Source organism: Acipenser ruthenus, chromosome 30 (genome assembly GCF_902713425.1).
Source record: "Acipenser ruthenus chromosome 30, fAciRut3.2 maternal haplotype, whole genome shotgun sequence".
Taxonomy (NCBI): Eukaryota; Metazoa; Chordata; class Actinopteri; order Acipenseriformes; family Acipenseridae; genus Acipenser; species Acipenser ruthenus.
In genome coordinates this window covers 6,768,291-6,791,598 of record NC_081218.1, presented here as the reverse complement: position 1 = coordinate 6,791,598, position 23,308 = coordinate 6,768,291, and the positions used below count along the sequence as shown (strand labels likewise).

General features: G+C 42.1%; 1 protein-coding gene across 1 annotated transcript in view; it reads right to left on the bottom strand.

Moving 5' to 3' along the window:
• LOC117402343 (tumor necrosis factor alpha-induced protein 2-like) overlaps positions 1 to 23,308 on the bottom strand; it is a 72,151-nt gene that overhangs the window by 48,264 nt on the left and 579 nt on the right. The gene's annotated exons all lie outside the window — the stretch shown is intronic.

Sequence of the window (23,308 nt, the reverse complement as noted above, 5' to 3'; positions counted from 1 at the left end):
ACCATTAAAATATAATGTGGTATTACGCTGTACTGATATAACAAACTATGGTTAATTACTTTATATGAATTATCATGTTATGCACGAATGTAAGAATTGGCTTGTGGTGGTGTACTTTTTTCTTTCAAGTAGCATATATCTATAATACTTGTACTGTGAAATGTATTGTAACGTGCTATCACCTCCATTGTAGAAACAGGGGAAACAGGATTAGGGACCCACCTGCCTATAGCACATTAGGGGGGTCTTGATTGACAAGTGGGGGTCCCATGAGTGTTTTCGCGGGTTTAATATGGGATTATGATAGGGGATTGACTCTCGTGGGCGGGATAAGAGAATGATTATATAGGGGTGCGCGGGGTTAGCCCCGGCAGAGCTGAGCTAATTGTAACTTTCCGGTACGCTGTTAGAGTGGGCTGGCACAGTGTAAACAGTTAAAGGGCAATAAATATTTCTTTGTACCTGAACAATGTGGTCCGGAGTGACTCTGTGGGGTCAATCAATGGGGAACGCTACAGTATTTTTGTTTACTACTGTAAATCGCCCTGGATAGGGGGCGTCTGCTAAGAAATAAATAATAATAATCGTTTTTGCGATATAATTTAATTTAAAATGTATACATTATTGCAGTTTTGTTAGAGGATACATTAGTTTATCTCTAATGTAAGGACAGTTTTACATATAGACTGCCCCTGTTTTCATTTACGTCGCAAATTCTGGGCCGCTTTGCATTTCAGATAACGTCCCAAATTCTGGGCCGCTTTGCATTTTTGAATTCAGCCCAGTTTTGGGGACTCAGCTGACAGCCGAGTTTCTAAGTCATCCATGCACAGTTTACCATAAACTGGATCGTGAATTCATTTGAGAGTAACCCTTAGTACATGAATCAGAGAATGTATTTTTTACTCTCCCCAGAAATCTTTTTTTTTTTTTATGAAAAAACAGAAATAAAATGTAAATGTTAAAAAAAACGTATTTCTTATTACATGAAGAAACTACAATGCACTGAAACAGATACATGAACATTAATTAAAGCAGTCGTTTTCCTTTATTAAAGGCTAATATTAAAACACATTTTTGGCAAGGAATATGGTATTCCGAAAAAAAGGACATCTCATTTTCTTATGTAACGTCCATCAATATATTGTAGTGTTTTAGGTTCTTTTTGGACAGAAATGAGACTGCGAGTAGATGAAGGCCATTTATTTTGACAATAATTAAATAATCACAAAATAAAATCATAAAGTGAGTGAAAGGAGACTGGGAGTCGAAAGTGAAAATAAATGATTGTAGTAATTTTTCTTTTACCCTACCCTTCCCAGTCTTTTCCCCGCCCCTCTTGTGCGCAAAACCTGAACTCCAATTTCCCTCCACACACGTGTACCACCATGCAACCCCTGCACGCACACACCACCATGCAACCCGTGCACGCACACACCACCATGCAACCCCTGCACACACACACCACCATGCAACCCCTGCACGCACACACCACCATGCAACCCCTGCACGCATACACCCACCATGCAACCCGTGCACGCACACACCACCATGCAACCCCTGCACACACACACCACCATGCAACCCGTGCACGCACACACCACCATGCAACCCCTGCACACACACACCACTATGCAACCCCTGCACGCACACACCCACCATGCAACCCCTGCACGCATACACCCACCATGCAACCCCTGCACGCACACACCACCATGCAACCCGTGCACGCACACACCACCATGCAACCCCTGCACACACACACCACCATGCAACCCCTGCACGCACACACCACCATGCAACCCCTGCACGCATACACCCACCATGCAACCCCTGCACGCACACACCACCATGCAACCCCTGCACGCATACACCCACCATGCAACCCCTGCACGCATACACCCACCATGCAACCCCTGCACGCACACACCACCATGCAACCCCTACATGCACACACCACCATGCAACCCGTGCACGCATACACCCACCATGCAACCCCTGCACGCATACACCCACCATGCAACCCCTGCACGCACACACCACCATGCAACCCCTACATGCACACACCACCATGCAACCCGTGCACGCATACACCAACATGCAACCCCTGCACGCACACATCACCATGCAACCCCTACATGCACACACCACCATGCAACCCGTGCATGCACACACCACCATGCAACCCCTGCACGCATACACCCACCATGCAACCCCTGCACGCACACACCACCATGCAACCCCTGCACGCATACACCCACCATGCAACCCCTGCACGCATACACCCACCATGCAACCCCTGCACGCACACACCACCATGCAACCCCTACATGCACACACCACCATGCAACCCGTGCACGCATACACCAACATGCAACCCCTGCACGCACACATCACCATGCAACCCCTACATGCACACACCACCATGCAACCCGTGCATGCACACACCAACATGCAACCCCTGCATGCACACACCACCATGCAACCCCTACATGCACACACCACCATGCAAACCCTGCACGCACACACCACCATGCAACCCCTGCACACACACACCACCATGCAACCCCTGCACGCACACACCACCATGCAACCCCTACATGCACACACCACCATGCAACCCCTACATACACACACCACCATACAACCCCTGCATGCACACACCACCATGCAACCCCTACATGCACACACCACTATGCAACCCCTGCATGCACACACCACCATGCAACCCCTACATGCACACACCACCATGCAACCCCTACATGCACACACCACCATGCAATACCTGCACGCACACTGTCACGGCTGACCCCGAACCAGTTATTATGTGTAGTAAGAAATTGGATTCCTTTGCATGGAGAATTTCAGTGGCTAGAGTTCACGGCTCCTCGATTGATTCAGATTCAGTTGTATTAAGTCTGCCCACTAATAATGTAGAGCAAAATAGGTATTGTGGTGTTTGCAGAGCCGACCCGAGCTGAACCCAAGACAGAAGTGGAGTCCTGCTGGGAACGAGCTGAAACATTGGACATGGACTGGATGATTTAAAAATGAAATGTATTAATGAGATGATATGTGCTGTAACCATTTGTAATGTTTGAATAATCTTTAGTCTGTAACAAATACTGTAAAGTGCTCTCTCTGTAAGACCGAAAAACAGAATCTGGTACAACTTGATACACTGGCCGGCCTTGAGCAGTCTCTTATTAAAATTGGCACGATTCCCAGAATTTAGTGCTGAAATCTCTGTTAAGACTTTTCAGCTTGACTACAGAATAATGCTGTACTAATAGATGTATGTTAATATGCTTGTTTTAAATGGTATAGATTGCTGTGGTAACATATAATCATAGGTAGTGATAATTATTGTTAGTATGAAATACTATGAACAATTTTTATGTATAAGATCATATGATTCACTTTGCTTAATATGATAGCATACCTGAAGCTGTTTTCTATCAAGATGAGCATAGTTAAAAACGGAGTCCTAATTCAATGAAAAGAATTACTGTGTGCTTACATTCAAGAATTATAACTTCTGAATATAAAGGGAAAAGGAGTTGGGGGTATTTTTAAGTAAAGGATTAAAAGACCTCGCTTTGAGTAGGTTTCTGCTTGTAATTCAGTTTTAAAATAAGTAGGTGAGTAGGAACAACCTAGAGTAAAAGCAGACTCTAACTTAAGAGAAATAAGCATTGTTAGAAGATACACCGCGAATAGAGAGCAGAAAAATTGAATAAAATCTTATTATAATATTGCTAATATATTGCTACTAGCAGAAAGTAATAAGGTTAGCAGCCATATGCTATAAGAAGTAATGTATTAGTTTGACTTTGAAGTTAAAAGATGCAGCATAAAGAAAAGTTGTAGTAGAACATACAAAAGGATTGAATAAATAATGAAGAATAAAAAGCAGGAGGTAGGTTTTAGAAGAATAAACTATGTGACCGTCTTCTTGAACTCTCTATCAGCCTGCCCTTGGAGAGATTAATATTAGCTGCTGGAAGGCCTTTTTGGTGGGAGGAAGCCGGAATTTTCTTATCAGAAGGATTATAGTACTGAAGGCCTGACTGCACATGTGGGGAGTTAGAATGGATGGTCTTAACACCTAAAATAACTAGTCGAAGGGCAAAAGGAGGCATATGAGATATAGGTATAGACTTATAGAAACATCCATCAATACCAAACTTGGCAAGGGAGGAGATGTCTTTAACGAACTGGATTTAGCCAGTATGTGTATAGCTGAAAAATACAGGGTCATCTGGATGTCAATTAAGTTCAAGCTACCAGGGGCCCATAGGAGAAAACATTACAGCTTTACAGCTCAGTAAAATAGTTAGGTTTTCCATAAGGAGAAAACTCTACATTAAAAAGATATAAGATGGAAGTTCCCTATAATACCTGCTAAACACACACCTGTAAGGAAAGAATGAAATTAATTTGAGAGTGAGATGACATGAGGGAATATATTTTTGAAAGCCAAGTTCATGTAATCAATTATAATCATTATAACTATAACTGCTATATTATGATATAACTATTGGTGTTGCATATATTCAAAAAACACCACTTTTCTTATATTGGTGTTGCATATATTTAAAACACCACTCCTTTTTATAATGCACCCATATTAAGTAGTGAATCAAGGTTGCAGGGATTTTGTGAACTCTGCTTCACCTAACTTTTCAGATGAAGGAGGGGGGCCAAGAATGAGTGGATGAGAACATGGGCTAGTGTTGATTTATTAAATGTTGTTGATTTGTTGGCATATGACCTTAATTGAGTCTGAGGAGTTGGTTGAATTCTTTAGAGATTACTGTTTGCCAAGAGATAAGGACTGTCAATATAGATTGATGACTGGATCTAATTGGGGCTTCCCATTGCTTTCAATGGGACGAAAATTGTATAAAAACCCTGGGCCGATCACACTGAGACCACCACAATCAAGCTTGGCAGAGCTATGTGTGGTCCATCCTTTGCAGATCTCCACAGAACAGTCCTTCTCTTTTGTTCACGCTACTCTTCCTTATAATAGGAGGTAAGCATATTAATGGTAATATTGTTATCTCGCATTTATTGGTTATATTGCTATGAGGTTTTGAAACAATGTTTTAGTATTAAGAGTGTTATATTGAATGTGCTAAAATATAGCAGTGGGTGCTTGTAGGCTTTGTGCTTAACCAGCCTGAGGGCTGCACTGAATACATATAATTGTATTATGTTATTGAAGTATTAAATGCTGAAGCTTGTAATAAACTTAGGATTGCTAATTATTGTTACATGTTTTCGGGTTTTGGTAGTATGCGCAAACTACTAAACCAATATTGAAGGCATTTTAATAAAACGAAGGAGCGCTGATGTTGCTCTGATTCGTAAAACTTTGAATAAATGAGTCTGAGTGATTTTCTTGATTAAATAAAAAGGTTTTAAGGACACACCGCTCGTCCAGTGCTCGAACATAAACCACTAGGAGTTTTAAACATCTCTGTCCTCCTTAACGTCTCCCCTGAGTTAAGAGTGTGTGCAGAGCAAATAATATAATAAAAGAGAACGTGAAAAGTGAAAACGTGACAGTTGGCGCCCGACCGTGGGGCGAGCGAAATAAACGGTCCACAAAATAAACCTAATCTAGAAAACACTAATAAATACGATCGACCAATAAAAATTAAAATTGTTTAACATTTTGAAACGCGTTACTAAAATAGTTTAAACATTTTAATTCCATCACGCAATTTTGTAAGGTAAATTGCGTATGGGCATTTAAACTCCGGAAACCCGACGTTGTGACGCAACCCCAGATGCGGCAACCTCACTTGTGCACAAATCTTCCGGTAAAATAAAGTCTAGCAAAAAAGGGCGTTGAACGGGCTATTATAAATAGTAAAAACGGGCTACTCTAAATGGCATCTGCAGGGAGATTCATAGAAAAACTCCTTGAAATAATTTTGTGGAAGAAAGGGTTTATGCAGTTATAAACAGATTGTCTCAGACTATAGACAGAGAAATGAATATTGATGATAATCTGGAAAGCGCTTCGGATAGGGGGGAACAGGATGAGATGGAGTCTCAACTTTCCTCCTCTGAGTCAGAAATGGGGGAAGAAACTGCTAACAAAAAACGAGTATGTGAAAGTAAGCTGTTACTTGCCTTAATGTGTCCAAAGAAAGAAAGAAAAATAAGTTAAGCAAGCAAAGGAATAAATCTGATGAAAAAAAAAAACTGCAAGAGAAAACTCAGTAAATCTGCCTTGGGAAGCTGCAACTAGCAGAGAGGAGAGAGCACCGGCTCCACCCACTAATTCATGTGACTTGCGATCATCAGGTCCTAAAGGGATACGAGCACAGAAAGTAACAAACTCTGAAAAACTTAGAGCGCTGAATACGTTAGACAACCAATGTATAATTTATTGGCTGTTACAGCTAATGTCTGCCAAGAAATAAATAATAATGAAAACCTCTTACATGGAGGAGGTGTGGTTAGAGCCCTGTCTGATGCAAGCGGTTTAATAATTCAGGAAGAAAGTTACGATTGGATTTTTTTTAAAAAAAAAGGTAAAGTTAGAAGTGAGGAATGGATGTAACTGCAACCAGTTTGTTACATGCATTTCACTTGCTATGATTCATGTAGTCCTAGAGAAGGAATGCTGAATTCAGTTAAAAAATTTAAGTGAAGCAGTGTTAGCAGCCTTGATACAGCCTCTGCTTGTAATGCAAGTGAGGAATGTTTAGTTCACCCAGAGGGGCGGTAACCTGCAGGGAGAGAGAGAGAGAGAGCTCACAGACTGCACCAGCTTGTGAGTATAAGGAGGGGGTCTTGGAGAGCCCAGAGATCGGGAATGCACAGAGAGCAGACCTAAAATAACATAGAGTGAAAGACATAGCAGACGTTCGATTTTTAACCCATTAGCAGCAGAAGCAGTTGAGATTATGATAGAGAAGGTGGAAGATTATTTGAAATATTGGAATTAATAAAGATAATGATACAGAAACAAATAATTATATTACATTAAATAATTTAATACATTTAAATAAAATAAATAAATAAATAAATAAATTAGAATTAAATTAAATTAGATTAAGCATCAGGGTATGAAGCTGAGTACAGCCTTTAAAGAAAAAGTTAGCAGTATTTCTTCCCCAAAAACAATAAAGCAACTCCAAGCCGTGATGGGGTTGTTTAATTATGCGAGAAACACTGTAACAGGATACTCAGTCCTGGCAGCCCCGTTGTATCGAAAGATTTCCCACGGTAACGCTGAGGGAAAGGGGTCTCGTGGATAGAAGAAGACGAACTTAGGCTAACGCAGCTTAAGACGTTAATACAAGAAGCGCAGGATATTACCACTCGAGTTAGTGGTAAGTCCTTGGAAGCCTACTTCCATATTGGTGAACAAGCTGCAGTAGGGGTGAAAAATAAAGGGGATGAAATGCCAATAAAGAATTGGGGTTTCAATTTCACCTCACAGAACAGCAGTTTTGTTATGAAAAAAGGATGCTAACCGCTCTTGCTAGAGTAGCACCGTCCTTATTCAACCTAGCTCAGGATGATCTTATTGAAGTTTTCAGTGATACCCCAGGACTAGCTACCCTAACAAAGGGATCACTGATAAACACAAAAGCGCTTAAATTACGGTGGGATAGATGGGTCACTTTGCTAGCAGACCCTAGAATAATCTTCACTACCGTCTCCGAGCTAGCCTCTAACCTCAGAAGTAAATTCCTTCACCTTCCCCCGTTTGAAAAATGGGAGGAATGAACTGCCCCAGCAGGACAGCCGTTTGTGCCTGACTGGTTAATCTTCTCAGATGGATCCATTCCAGTTTGTGGAATAGGGATATCCGTCGGAAGAAATCGGAATGGAATTTATGAGGAAACGTAGCACCACTCTGAAGTGGTATCAGGTCGATCCGCTCAAGTAGCAGAAGCTAAAGCCCTATTGAAGGGATTACAAATGGCTCAAAGTTTGGGGACGCCCAGTGAGACCATATTATTGATTACAGACTCAAGTTACTGCACCCAAGAATTCAATATTCACTCTCTAACATGGAAAGAGAATGGTTACTCTGACCATAAGGGTAAGCCCATAGCGCATGCCAATATATGGAAAGAGAGTGAAACATTGAGGAGCAATAGGATCAGTGTTCAGCGTATAGCAGGTCACCAGAAGGGGAAAGAAGTAACTATAGTGGGAAATAATCGCTCTGATGAATTGGCGCAAGGAGCAGTACAGGGTCATTAAAGTTTGACCTTTTGAGCATCAGCAGCAAAACTGATCAATTTGCTAGCTGATAGCCAGCTGTTGTCTGAGTTCCCCCCGGACGGGGACAGATACCAGTTGGAACAAGGGAATTCTATACCGACTGTTTAAAACAAGCAAAAGGATAGTACCCCCTAAAGCAAGTCGACAAGCCATAGTACTGGCAGCTCATCAAGGAGCAGGTGCCTTGCATAGTGCACTTAAGGGAACTTTGCATCAGTTGCGAGATTAATGGTGGACTGAACTGCATGCTGAAACTGTGGAGATCTGCAGAAGATGTTTGCCCTGCCTACAACACATTCAGAAACCAAAAGGAACAAAGTAAGAATTGCACCTGGAAATATTTCATTAAATATTTTCATGAATGAGTTTTTAAGAATCAAATACATATTTGAATTACAGACTGCATGAAAAATCAAAGACTTTATTCATTTGACAATGATTAAGGAAAAGAAAATATACAGTATACTATTTAACTCTAGAGTATACATTAAATAAATGTAATTCTGTTTATAACAATTTAAAAAGAAAAATGTTATTGCAGTTTACTAGTAATTCTGTAATGGTTATAAGTAAAGCCTAGCATGGTTTCATCTTATTTTATTACATGAATTGGAAAAACAAAAATAAGAATAAAACTTAAAAATAAATAATTAGTAATAATACATTTGAACAGTAATGAAAGTAAAAACTTTCATATTATAAATGTGATTATTTTACTGGTTACATCGTTAAAATAAAACTAAAGCTTTTGTGTTTTGTTTTTGCAAAAGGAATGTAACAGAATTGTTGTCTTGACTTGACAGGTAAAGCAAAACCATGCAATGAGAATGATAGGGATTTAAGAGAGCAGTTTGGAAAGTACAAAATGCTTATGACTGTTTATTGAGAAAGTGTGTTAATATACACTTTGCTTTTGAAACACAGAACGCAGCTTTTGTATTGCAGAACTATTGAAAAAAAAAGTACAATGAATATTTTTTTCTTTTAACACTTTCTTAAATTCAGTTTTGATGTACTCTGGGTGTTTTTGACAAATGGAAAAGATAAGAAGCTTGGTCTTTGTGTCTTAAATATATACTAACTTTTGTAAGTCTGTAACCAGAACTGAAAGGAGTGAACCTTGCTTGGAAACCATGACAACACTGATAAACAAGTCAGCTGGGAGCCACTTTAACTCTTTAGGTGCAGGTATAGTGGAAGAAGTTGATAGGTATGCTATTGCAAGCAATGAAATGTTATACGTTTGAAAAAATAACTTTTAGCCTGTTTTGGTTTTAGTGATTATATATAATTGATTAACAACTATGGGTTTTTGTAACATCAATTGATAAAATAACATCAAGAAATGTGGAAGTTTATTCTTTAAGTCTCGGTGATATATTCATTTTAACAGATATATCTGCTTGTAATAAGACAAAGAAAAACTTGCACTCATATTTCAATAGAGACCTTGTGAATAAATAATCAAACGATGAAACAGGTCATTGAAGGAGAAGCAAGCGCTTTTTTCTCTGTTACGAGCTGATTTCCAAGAGAATAATAATAATAATAAAAATACATTTAAAAATTATAATATAAAATAAAATAAATAAGCAAGAACCCATAGCATAGGCATTGGAAATTGCTGAACAGGTTCCTTATGACCCGGTGATTTATAGGGATTCATTTACATAGGATGATATTTAAATACTTTTCCAGCAGACCCTACTGTATAGACAGACATATATTTATGAGCAGGGAATGACAAACATCCATTTCATAAAGCAGCAGGGATTCTGGAAACTGTTTGAAATATTTAATATAACAAGAATAATGAGAATAAAAAAAAAAACATGTGAACAATGTTGTTATACTGCACCTTGGCTTTCCTCTGTTCGTGTTCTTTATGAGGAGCAGGAGCCGGTGTTTGAATCTGAGTCTCTCGAGGAACCTGAAGGGGGATCTGTCACGGCTGACCCCGAACCAGTTATTATGTGTAGTAAGAAATTGGATTCCTTTGCATGGAGAATTTCAGTGGCTAGAGTTCACGGCTCCTCGATTGATTCAGATTCAGTTGTATTAAGTCTGCCCACTAATAATGTAGAGCAAAATAGGTATTGTGGTGTTTGCAGAGCCGACCCGAGCTGAACCCAAGACAGAAGTGGAGTCCTGCTGGGAACGAGCTGAAACATTGGACATGGACTGGATGATTTAAAAATGAAATGTATTAATGAGATGATATGTGCTGTAACCATTTGTAATGTTTGAATAATCTTTAGTCTGTAACAAATACTGTAAAGTGCTCTCTCTGTAAGACCGAAAAACAGAATCTGGTACAACTTGATACACTGGCCGGCCTTGAGCAGTCTCTTATTAAAATTGGCACGATTCCCAGAATTTAGTGCTGAAATCTCTGTTAAGACTTTTCAGCTTGACTACAGAATAATGCTGTACTAATAGATGTATGTTAATATGCTTGTTTTAAATGGTATAGATTGCTGTGGTAACATATAATCATAGGTAGTGATAATTATTGTTAGTATGAAATACTATGAACAATTTTTATGTATAAGATCATATGATTCACTTTGCTTAATATGATAGCATACCTGAAGCTGTTTTCTATCAAGATGAGCATAGTTAAAAACGGAGTCCTAATTCAATGAAAAGAATTACTGTGTGCTTACATTCAAGAATTATAACTTCTGAATATAAAGGGAAAAGGAGTTGGGGGTATTTTTAAGTAAAGGATTAAAAGACCTCGCTTTGAGTAGGTTTCTGCTTGTAATTCAGTTTTAAAATAAGTAGGTGAGTAGGAACAACCTAGAGTAAAAGCAGACTCTAACTTAAGAGAAATAAGCATTGTTAGAAGATACACCGCGAATAGAGAGCAGAAAAATTGAATAAAATCTTATTATAATATTGCTAATATATTGCTACTAGCAGAAAGTAATAAGGTTAGCAGCCATATGCTATAAGAAGTAATGTATTAGTTTGACTTTGAAGTTAAAAGATGCAGCATAAAGAAAAGTTGTAGTAGAACATACAAAAGGATTGAATAAATAATGAAGAATAAAAAGCAGGAGGTAGGTTTTAGAAGAATAAACTATGTGACCGTCTTCTTGAACTCTCTATCAGCCTGCCCTTGGAGAGATTAATATTAGCTGCTGGAAGGCCTTTTTGGTGGGAGGAAGCCGGAATTTTCTTATCAGAAGGATTATAGTACTGAAGGCCTGACTGCACATGTGGGGAGTTAGAATGGATGGTCTTAACACCTAAAATAACTAGTCGAAGGGCAAAAGGAGGCATATGAGATATAGGTATAGACTTATAGAAACATCCATCAATACCAAACTTGGCAAGGGAGGAGATGTCTTTAACGAACTGGATTTAGCCAGTATGTGTATAGCTGAAAAATACAGGGTCATCTGGATGTCAATTAAGTTCAAGCTACCAGGGGCCCATAGGAGAAAACATTACAGCTTTACAGCTCAGTAAAATAGTTAGGTTTTCCATAAGGAGAAAACTCTACATTAAAAAGATATAAGATGGAAGTTCCCTATAATACCTGCTAAACACACACCTGTAAGGAAAGAATGAAATTAATTTGAGAGTGAGATGACATGAGGGAATATATTTTTGAAAGCCAAGTTCATGTAATCAATTATAATCATTATAACTATAACTGCTATATTATGATATAACTATTGGTGTTGCATATATTCAAAAAACACCACTTTTCTTATATTGGTGTTGCATATATTTAAAACACCACTCCTTTTTATAATGCACCCATATTAAGTAGTGAATCAAGGTTGCAGGGATTTTGTGAACTCTGCTTCACCTAACTTTTCAGATGAAGGAGGGGGGCCAAGAATGAGTGGATGAGAACATGGGCTAGTGTTGATTTATTAAATGTTGTTGATTTGTTGGCATATGACCTTAATTGAGTCTGAGGAGTTGGTTGAATTCTTTAGAGATTACTGTTTGCCAAGAGATAAGGACTGTCAATATAGATTGATGACTGGATCTAATTGGGGCTTCCCATTGCTTTCAATGGGACGAAAATTGTATAAAAACCCTGGGCCGATCACACTGAGACCACCACAATCAAGCTTGGCAGAGCTATGTGTGGTCCATCCTTTGCAGATCTCCACAGAACAGTCCTTCTCTTTTGTTCACGCTACTCTTCCTTATAATAGGAGGTAAGCATATTAATGGTAATATTGTTATCTCGCATTTATTGGTTATATTGCTATGAGGTTTTGAAACAATGTTTTAGTATTAAGAGTGTTATATTGAATGTGCTAAAATATAGCAGTGGGTGCTTGTAGGCTTTGTGCTTAACCAGCCTGAGGGCTGCACTGAATACATATAATTGTATTATGTTATTGAAGTATTAAATGCTGAAGCTTGTAATAAACTTAGGATTGCTAATTATTGTTACATGTTTTCGGGTTTTGGTAGTATGCGCAAACTACTAAACCAATATTGAAGGCATTTTAATAAAACGAAGGAGCGCTGATGTTGCTCTGATTCGTAAAACTTTGAATAAATGAGTCTGAGTGATTTTCTTGATTAAATAAAAAGGTTTTAAGGACACACCGCTCGTCCAGTGCTCGAACATAAACCACTAGGAGTTTTAAACATCTCTGTCCTCCTTAACGTCTCCCGAGTTAAGAGTGTGTGCAGAGCAAATAATATAATAAAAGAGAACGTGAAAAGTGAAAACGTGACAACACCACCATGCAATCCCTGCACGCAGACACCACCATGCAACCCCTGCACGCATACACATACCGTAGCAATTCTTTGCAAAATATATTTTCGGGTATTCAGCCCCATTCATGTCTATGGCAGTGTTAAAAAACACATTTTCAGTCATATCTCTTGAACCAGAGCACCTACAACCACCGTTTGAAGGGTTCTAGACCAGCCTGAATGTAACATGCCCAGTTTTGTAGCAATTCTTTGCAAAAAATATTTTCAGGGCGTTCAGGGTGTTCAGCCTCATTCATGTCTATGGCAGGGTTGAAAAACACATTTCAGGCATATCTCTCGAACCCGAGCACGTAGAACCACCATTCAAAGTGATAGACTTAGGGGAGCACCCCAAACCACCCCCTAAAACGGTGTGGTGGTTCACCCAAAAACTCATGTCATGACGAAAAAATTCACTTTGCCAAGCTGTCCTGGCATCTGAACCATGAAAATGGTGACTCCTTGTGCGGGGCCCCATGGGGCCCCACTGCAAAAAACAAATCAAGTTCCTAAACCCCACAGAACCCGAGATACGCCCTGTCAAAAATGTAAAAAAACTACTCTTTTCGGGGTCATATCTCCATGACCCCGGGGTCTAGAAACCGGGTTGAACTTCCTAGGGTCATGTCTGGGGGCCCTCTTTCACAGGGAGCCACCCGTTTTCAAATGCTACATGTTCAACAAATTTACACATTTTCAGCATGATGGCATGTCAAGGTTGCATTTCCAATAGCTTTTGAGCTCCAGGTTGGCAAAAAAAGTCTAAACTGATGTCCTTTCTAGCTGGGGACAGATCGCTTGGATCGACAGGGGCCCCGGGGTGGAGCCCCGTACTGATTTTCAAGTCTCGGGGACCCCCGGAACCCGAGATATAGCACCCTGAAAAATGTCTATGGGAAATCCCATTATAAAACCCCTTTGGGGCAACGCCCACCATCTGGCGGTGGGGTGGCGTTTGAACCCGTGGCCGATGTCTTTCTTTAGCTAAGACTCTTGTGCACGCAAAGAGTCCCCTTCTGAGTTCGTTGGCCCAGGGGTCGTGTAGATACGGGTACGATAAGAGACCACCCCCTTCCCTATGGCAAATCCCATTATAAAAACACCATCGGGGTAAGGCTCGGCCAATGGCAGTCGTGGATCGTACGAACTCGAAGGAACCCATTTTCTTTAGCTAAGACTGTTGTGCATCTAAATAGAGTACTAGCGAGTTTGTTGGCCCAGGATTTGTGGACTCATGGGGTATGACAGGAGGACCGCCCCCCCGACCACGATTTCCTATAGCAAAATACATACAAAAAATGTCCATTATATATAAGATCGTGCACATTTTGTTGTGTATTTATGCAACAGAAGCAGCAATTTAAGTCCATTCCAAGTGTTTTGTGATCACAGTATCAGCTTGAGTGTATCGGAGCATAATTTTGCACCAAAATTGAGCGGAGGCGAAAAAAAGCACTATATACCCTATTCTTTAAGATATCACTTTGCAGTGCAAATTTGAGGAACGCAACCACTTAGCAACTTGCAAATTGGTACTGCAATTTAAAGGCCTGTAGTGTCAGACTGGTAGTCCCTAACTGATTCAAGTGTTTTCAGAATGATTCTTGCAAAGACTGATTTATAAGAGAAAAGAGAGATTGACAAACAGCATTCTGCTTTATATGCAGAAACGGGCAACTACAAGAGGGTGTCAAACAAGCTGTGAATGTCCTAGGAGGCTACAGAGTACCTCTGGGTATGAATCCAGATGCTCGCAGTACCTGTTCTTAGATGTCCAAAACCACTGTATCGCTGTATAACTGTATACCCTATAAATATCACTTTTTATTGTGTATTTGAGGAACACAATCAATTACAAACTTCATTTGAATTGCTGTGCTATCAGAATATCAGTGTATAACTTTGCTGGGTATTGCAGTGTATGTTGGGTATCAAAAGGACTTCACTTTTACAAAAGGCTGTCAAAATTTAAAAAAGGCCGTCAAAGTTACAAAAAAAATAGGTGTGCTCCTAACCCAATACTTGTCTTTTTAATTCTGTGCAAAATACTTGTAGTTAAAAGTTTTAAGAATTAAGCCTACTGTTTGTTGTTCTGTCCTAAACCAGCAGCTTGTCACCCAAATTTATTAAATAAACGGGGGGGGGTCATCAGATTATTCTCCATTTTATTGTAACTGAGGTACCGTTCAGTTGAGCGAAAATTGTAAAGTGGTACTCAAGTTGAAACCTCCAGATAGAAGGGGTACAGTTTCAAAAAAAGGTTGAAAACCCCTGACCTACAGTATAAATGATCAGGAATAGATAAGGGAAATGCTGACTAATACAATACAATAGGATTTATTTGAAGTTGTTGAAGGGCACTGGTCTCTTAAACCCAGAAGTTCTGATAAACCCCATACGCCTCACTATATATATTTTCTGGGAGAGTAAAAAATACATTAACTTTGATTCATGTACTTAGGGTTACTCTTAAATGAATTAACGGTCCAGTTTATGGTAAACTGTGCATGCATGACTTAGAAACTCGGCTGTCAGCTAAGCAGAATATCTCAAAAACTGGCCTGAATTCGAAAATGCAGAATTTGGGACATTATCTAAAAACCAGAGCAGCCCAGAAATTGGGATGTTATCAGAGCGGCCCCGAATTTGGGACGTTATCTAAAAACCAAAGCGGCCCAGAATTTGGGACGTTATCTAAAAACCAAAGCGGTCCAGAATTTGGGACGTTATCTAAAAACCAAAGCGGCCCAGAATTTGGCACGTGAATGAAAACATGGGCAGTCTATATGTACAACTGTGATTACATTAGATCTAAACTAATACACCCTCTAACAAAACTGTAATAGTGTGGAAGACATATATTTGATATTAAAATATATCGCGTAAACAATTACCGATATATGCTAAAAAGTACGCCATTACAGAAAGCCAATTCTTACATTCGTGCATAACATGATAATTCATATAAAGTAATTACCCATAGTTTGTTATATCAGTACAGCGTAATACCACATTATATTTTAATGGTAAGGTTGTGTAAAGCAGATCACTCTCTCTCTCTCTGATCACAATGTTAAAAATGCCTGCAAGCTTTTCCACTCGTGTGACGACATATTCATGTGACAGACATGGACCAATCAAAATGCGAGACTGTTATGCGGTTCCATCCCAAAAACCGGGCCTGTGTCATACCTCCAATTTGTTTCATTTGGGGGTGCATCTCCATAGATGTAGATATCAATGTATTGATGCAGAAAACGTCATAACATCGAGACACATTCGATACGAGTAGAGCACACCTCAGAACTTTTTCTTTTTTTTTTTTAAATGTTCTATTATTTATTTTTGTATTACAGATTATTCCATTTGGAATACTTCGTTACAAAATGCAATATGAAAAATGGGAAAAAAAGGCTGAATCAGTTTTTGTATTTTAAACTCAGAAATTGGAAAATGAAAAACGGTATTTCAGTATTAGTTTACCATGTTTTGTGTTATTATTAATATGCTTTACCAGACCTCTCTGTGCTTTACAATGCTTCCCTATGCTTTACCACACCTCTCTGTGCTTTACAATGCTTCCCTATGCTTTACCAGACTTCTCTGTGCTTTACAATGCTTCCCTATGCTTTACCAGACCTCTCTGTGCTTTACAATACTTCCCTATGCTTTACCAGACCTCTCTGTGCTTTACAATGCTTCCCTATGCTTTACCAGACCTCTCTGTGCTTTACAATGCTTCCCTATGCTTTACCATACCTCTCTGTGCTTTACAATGCTTCCCTATGCTTTACCAGACCTCTCTGTGCTTTACAATGCTTCCCTATGTTTTACCAGACCTCTCTGTGCTTTACAATGCTTCCCTATGCTTTACCAGACCTCTCTGTGCTTTACAATGCTTCCCTATGCTTTACCACACCTCTCTGTGCTTTACAATGCTTCCCTATGCTTTACCAGACCTCTCTGTGCTTTACAATGCTTCCCTATGCTTTACCAGACCTCTCTGTGCTTTACAATACTTCCCTATGCTTTACCAGACCTCTCTGTGCTTTACAATGCTTGCCTGTACTTTACCATGCTTTCACTGTGTTTTATTACACTGTGTTATGCTTTTACTGTGGGAAATTTATATAATTCCCTGAGTCAAGCAGACCAGCGTTTGGGCTCTAGTGCCTTCATCAGTGTTACTGAAACTAAACTGAGTCAAGCAGACCAGCGTTTGGGCTCTAGTGCCTTCATCAGTGTTACTGAAACTAAACTGAGTCAAGAAGACCAGCGTTTGGGCTCCAGTACCTTCATCAGTGTTACTGAAACTAAACTGAGTCAAGCAGACAAGCGTTTGGGCTCTAGTGCCTTCATCAGTGTTACTGAAACTAAACTGAGTCAAGCAAACTAGCGTTTGGCCTCCAGTGCCTTCATCAGTGTTATTGGAAAAAGAAGAAAGTCAAGCAGGCAGACGTGCACAGTATAATTTTCCCCTATCCTATGTACAGGGGCCATGTTTACATTACACACACTGAATGTTTGGAGTAATAACAGCAGCTTCTTTTTCCAGTATGTGCTGCAGTTTGATGACTCTCCAGCTGGCTAAACACCAGTAAGCATGCTGGCTGTTCTGCACAGGTACAGAATTGACCCAAACAAACACACACCAACCCAAACAAACACACACAGACCCAAACAAACACACACCGACCCAAACAAACACACACCGACCCAAACAAACACACACACAGACCCAAACAAACACACACAGACCCAAACAAACACACTCACAGACCCAAACAAACACACACCGACCCAAACAAACGCACACCGACCCAAACAAACGCACACCGACCCAAACAAACGCACACCGTCCCAAACAAACACACACCGACCCAAACAAACACACTCACAGACCCAAACAAACACACACACAGACCCAAACAAACACACACACAGACCCAAACAAACACACACCAACCCAAACAAACACACACACAGACCCACACAAACACACACCGACCCAAACAAACACACACTGACCCAAACACACACACAGACCCACACAAACACACACCGACCCAAACAAACACACACACAGACCCAAACAAACACACTCACAGACCCAAACAAACACACACGACCCAAACAAACGCACACCGACCCAAACAAACACACTCACAGACCCAAACAAACACACACACAGACCCAAACAAACACACACACAGACCCAAACAAACACACACCGACCCAAACAAACACACTCACAGACCCAAACAAACACACACACAGACCCAAACAAACACACACACAGACCCAAACAAACACACACCGACCCAAACAAACAGACACACCGACCCAAACAAACACACACAGACCCACACAAACACACACCGACCCAAACAAACACACAGACCCAAACAAACACACACACAGACCCAAACAAACACACACCGACTCAAACAAACACACACCAACCCAAACAAACACACACCGACCCAAACAAACACACACCAACCCAAACAAACACACACACATACCCACACAAACACACACCGACCCAAACAAACACACACACAGACCCACACAAACACACACCGACCCAAACAAACACACACCGACCCAAACAAACACACACCGACCCAAACAAACACACACACAGACCCAAACAAACACACAACGACTCAAACAAACACACACAGACCCAAACAGGTCTTCCTCATATAAAACCCTGGTGTAACATCACAGGCTGAGAGAGACAGGCAGGCTGGCAGGCAAGCAGACAGACAGATAGACAGACAGGCAGGCAGGCAGGCAGGCAAGTAGATATCACCGTGTAACAATTTTTTTTTTTTTTTGGTTCCTGGGTAGTAAGTGTTATTTCCTAATTGCTTATGCCTCAAAAGTATAGAAAATGGCTATTATTCCCCACAAACTTTGCTTTTGTGACCAGGACAGTGGTATTTTGAAATTTACCTATTTTCCAGAACATTCCAGATAGATTCAGTGCTGAGTAAACTTGGGGTAACTTCTAGAACTTTCTAGAACTTTCCAGTAATATAAATAGTAGTATAAATACAGGGGCCTTAAGCCAACCAGTTCAGTTTAGTTCCAGCTGCCTAAGTGGATACATATCTGCATTTTACTGAGATGGCATCAAGGTCATAGGAGACTTCAAAATGGTGGCATTCCTGATGGGTCTCCAAGGCGGTTTTACCAAGTTTCCCTGCTATCTTTGCCTTTGGGACAGCAGGGACACCAAGGCGCACTACCACAGGCGGGACTGGCCACAGCAGACCGAGTGCTCTGTGGGGAGGAACAACGTCAAGTGGGAGCCACTGGTGGACCCCCGGAAGTTGCTGATGCCACCACTGCACATCAAATTGGGCCTTATGAAACAATTTGTCAGAGCTCTAGATAAGGAGTCGGCAGCCTTCAAGTACCTTCAAGACTTCTTCCCTAAGCTGTCTGAGGCAAAGGTCAAAGCCGGTGTCTTCGTTGGTCCACAGATAAAGAAGATCCTGGAGTGCAATGAATTCCCCAAGAAGCTCACTAGTAAGGAGAAAGCGGCTTGGAACAGCTTTGTTGCAGTGGTTCAGGGCTTCCTGGGCAATCACAAGGCCGAAAACTATGTGGAGCTGGTTGAGACTCTGGTGAAGAACTACGGCACAATGGGCTGTAGGATGTCCCTCAAAGTCCATATCCTTGATGCTCATCTTGATAAATTCAAGGAGAACATGGGAGCGTACTCGGAGGAGCAAGGCGAGCGCTTCCACCAGGATGTACTGGACTTTGAACGCCGCTACCAAGGACAGTATAATGAGAACATTATGGGAGACTACATTTGGGGGCTGATTCGTGAAAGTGATTTACAGTATAATCGTAAATCTCAAAAAACTACTCACTTCTAAATCTTTTGTAGTCATTTTTGTATTACTTTAGTATAATTACATGTTAATTTGGATTCATATGTTGTTTTTTTCTGACTTTATGTGAACGAAAAGACACAAATTCTCCCGTTTTCTCAATGGAAATAGGTACATTTCAAAATATCACTGTCCTGGTCACAAAAGCAAAGTTTGTGGGGAATAATAGCCATTTTCTACACTTTTGAGGCATAAGCAATTAGGAAATAACACTTACTACCCAGGAACAAAAATTGTGTTACATAGTGTATTCGGAGCACACTGATGTTTCCTTTGCTGTGTTGAAACACTGAATCCAAAGCAGCATGACCTGCAGTCGGCAGAGAGGTCAGTGCAAGGACTCCCACTGGACTTTAACACAGGGGGTGTAGAGCAGAGAGCAACAGCCTCAGTGTCGTTAAGAGCACAAAGTCCAGAAACCATCCCAGCCTCTCTCCCATTACACACCCAACACAGCAAACCATCCCAGCCTCTCTCCCATTACACACCCAACACAGCAAACCATCCCAGCCTCTCTCCCATTACACACCCAACACAGCAAACCATCCCAGCCTCTCTCCCATTACACACCCAACACAGCAAACCATCCCAGCCTCTCTCCCATTACACACCCAACACAGCAAACCATCCCAGCCTCTCTCCCATTACACACCCAACACAGCAAACCATCCCAGCCTCTCTCCCATTACACACCCAACACAGCAAACCATCCCAGCCTCTCTCCCATTACACACCCAACACAGCAAACCATCCCAGCCTCTCTCCCATTACACACCCAACACAGCAAACCATCCCAGCCTCTCTCCCATTACACACCCAACACAGCAAACCATCCCAGCCTCTCTCCCATTACACACCCAACACAGCAAACCATCCCAGCCTCTCTCCCATTACACCCCATACACAGCAAACCATCCCAGCCTCTCTCCCATTACACACCCAACACAGCAAACCATCCCAGCCTCTCTCCCATTACACACTCAAGACAGCAAATCATCCCAGCCTCTCTCCCATTACACACTCAACAGAGCAAACCATCCCAGCCTCTCTCCCATTACACACCCAACACAGCAAACCATCCCAGCCTCTCTCCCATTACACACCCAACACAGCAAACCATCCCAGCCTCTCTCCCATTACACACCCAACACAGCAAACCATCCCAGCCTCTCTCCCATTACACACTCAAGACAGCAAATCATCCCAGCCTCTCTCCCATTACACCCCCCAACACAGCAAACCATCCCAGCCTCTCTCCCATTACACCCCCCAACACAGCAAACCGTCCCAGCCTCTCTCTCATTACACCCCATACACAGCAAACCATCCCAGCCTCTCTCCCATTACACACCCAACACAGCAAACCATCCCAGCCTCTCTCCCATTACACACCCAACACAGCAAACCATCCCAGCCTCTCTCCCATTACACACCCAACACAGCAAACCATCAGAGTCTCTCTCCCATTACACCCCATACACAGCAAACCATCCCAGCCACTCTCCCATTACACCGCCATACACAGCAAACCATCCCAACCTCTCTCCCATTACACCCCCCAACACAGCAAACCATCCCAGCCTCTCTCCCATTACATCCCAAACACAGCAAACCATTCCAGCCTCTCTCCCATTACACACCCAACACAGCAAACCATCCCAGCCTCTCTCCCATTACACACCCAACACAGCAAACCATCCCAGCCTCTCTCCCATTACACCCCCAACACATCAAACATCCCAGCCTCTCTCCCATTACACCCCCCAACACAGCAAACCGTCCCAGCCTCTCTCCCATTACACACCCCAACACAGCAAACCATCCCAGCCTCTCTCCCATTACACCCACCAACACAGCAAACATCCCAGCCTCTCTCCCATTACACACCCCAACACAGCAAACCATCCCAGCCTCTCTCCCATTACACCCCCCAACACAGCAAACCATCCCAGCCTCTCTCCCATTACACCCCCCAACACAGCAAACATCCCAGCCTCTCTCCCATTACACCCCATACACAGCAAACCATCCCAGCCTCTCTCCCATTACACACCCAACACAGCAAACCATCCCAGCCTCTCTCCCATTACACCCCATACACAGTAAACCATCCCAGCCTCTCTCCCATTACACCCCCCAACACAGCAAACCATCCCAGCCTCTCTCCCATTACACCCCCAACACAGCAAACCATCCCAGTCTCTCTCCCATTACACACCCAACACAGCAAACCATCCCAGCCTCTCTCCCATTACACCCCCCAACACAGCAAACCATCCCAGCCTCTCTCCCATTACACCCCCAACACAGCAAATCATCCCAGCCTCTCTCCCATTACACCCACCAACACAGCAAACCATCCCAGCCTCTCTCCCATTACACCCCCAAAACAGCAAACCATCCCAGCCTCTCTCCCATTACACCCCCCAACACAGCAAACCGTTCCAGCCTCTCTCCCATTACACACCCCATACACAGCAAACCATCCCAGCCTGTCTCCCATTACACACCCAACACAGCAAACCATCCCAGCCTCTCTCCCATTACACCCCCCAACAAAGCAAACCATCCAAGCCTCTCTCCCATTACACACCCAACACAGCAAACCATCCCAGCCTCTCTCCCATTACACCCACCAACACAGCAAATCATCCCAGCATCTCTCCCATTACACCCCCCAACACAGCAAACCATCCCAGCCTCTCTCCCATTACACCCTCCAACACAGCAAACCGTCCCAGCCTCTCTCCCATTACACACTCAACACAGCAAACCATCCCAGCCTCTCTCCCATTACACACCCAACACAGCAAACCATCCCAGCCTCTCTCCCATTACACACCCAACACAGCAAACCATCCCAGCCTCTCTCCCATTACACACCCAACACAGCAAACCGTCCCAACCTCTCTCCCATTACACCCTCCAACACAGCAAACCATCCCAGCCTCTCTCCCATTACACCCCCCAACACAGCAAACCGTCCCAGCCTCTCTCCCATTACACACCCCAACACAGCAAACCATCCCAGCCTCTCTCCCATTACACACCCAACACAGCAAACCATCCCAGCCTCTCTCCCATTACACACCCAACACAGCAAATCATCCCAGCCTCTCTCCCATTACACCCCCCAACACAGCAAACCATACCAGCCTCTCTCCCATTACACCCCATACACAGCAAACCATCCCAGCCTCTCTCCCATTACACCCCCCAACACAGCAAACCATCCCAGCCTCTCTCCCATTACACCCCCCAACACAGCAAACCATCCCAGCCTCTCTCCCATTACACCCCCCAACACAGCAAACATCCCAACCTCTCTCCCATTACACCCCATACACAGCAAACCATCCCAGCCTCTCTCCCATTACACACCCAACACAGCAAACCAT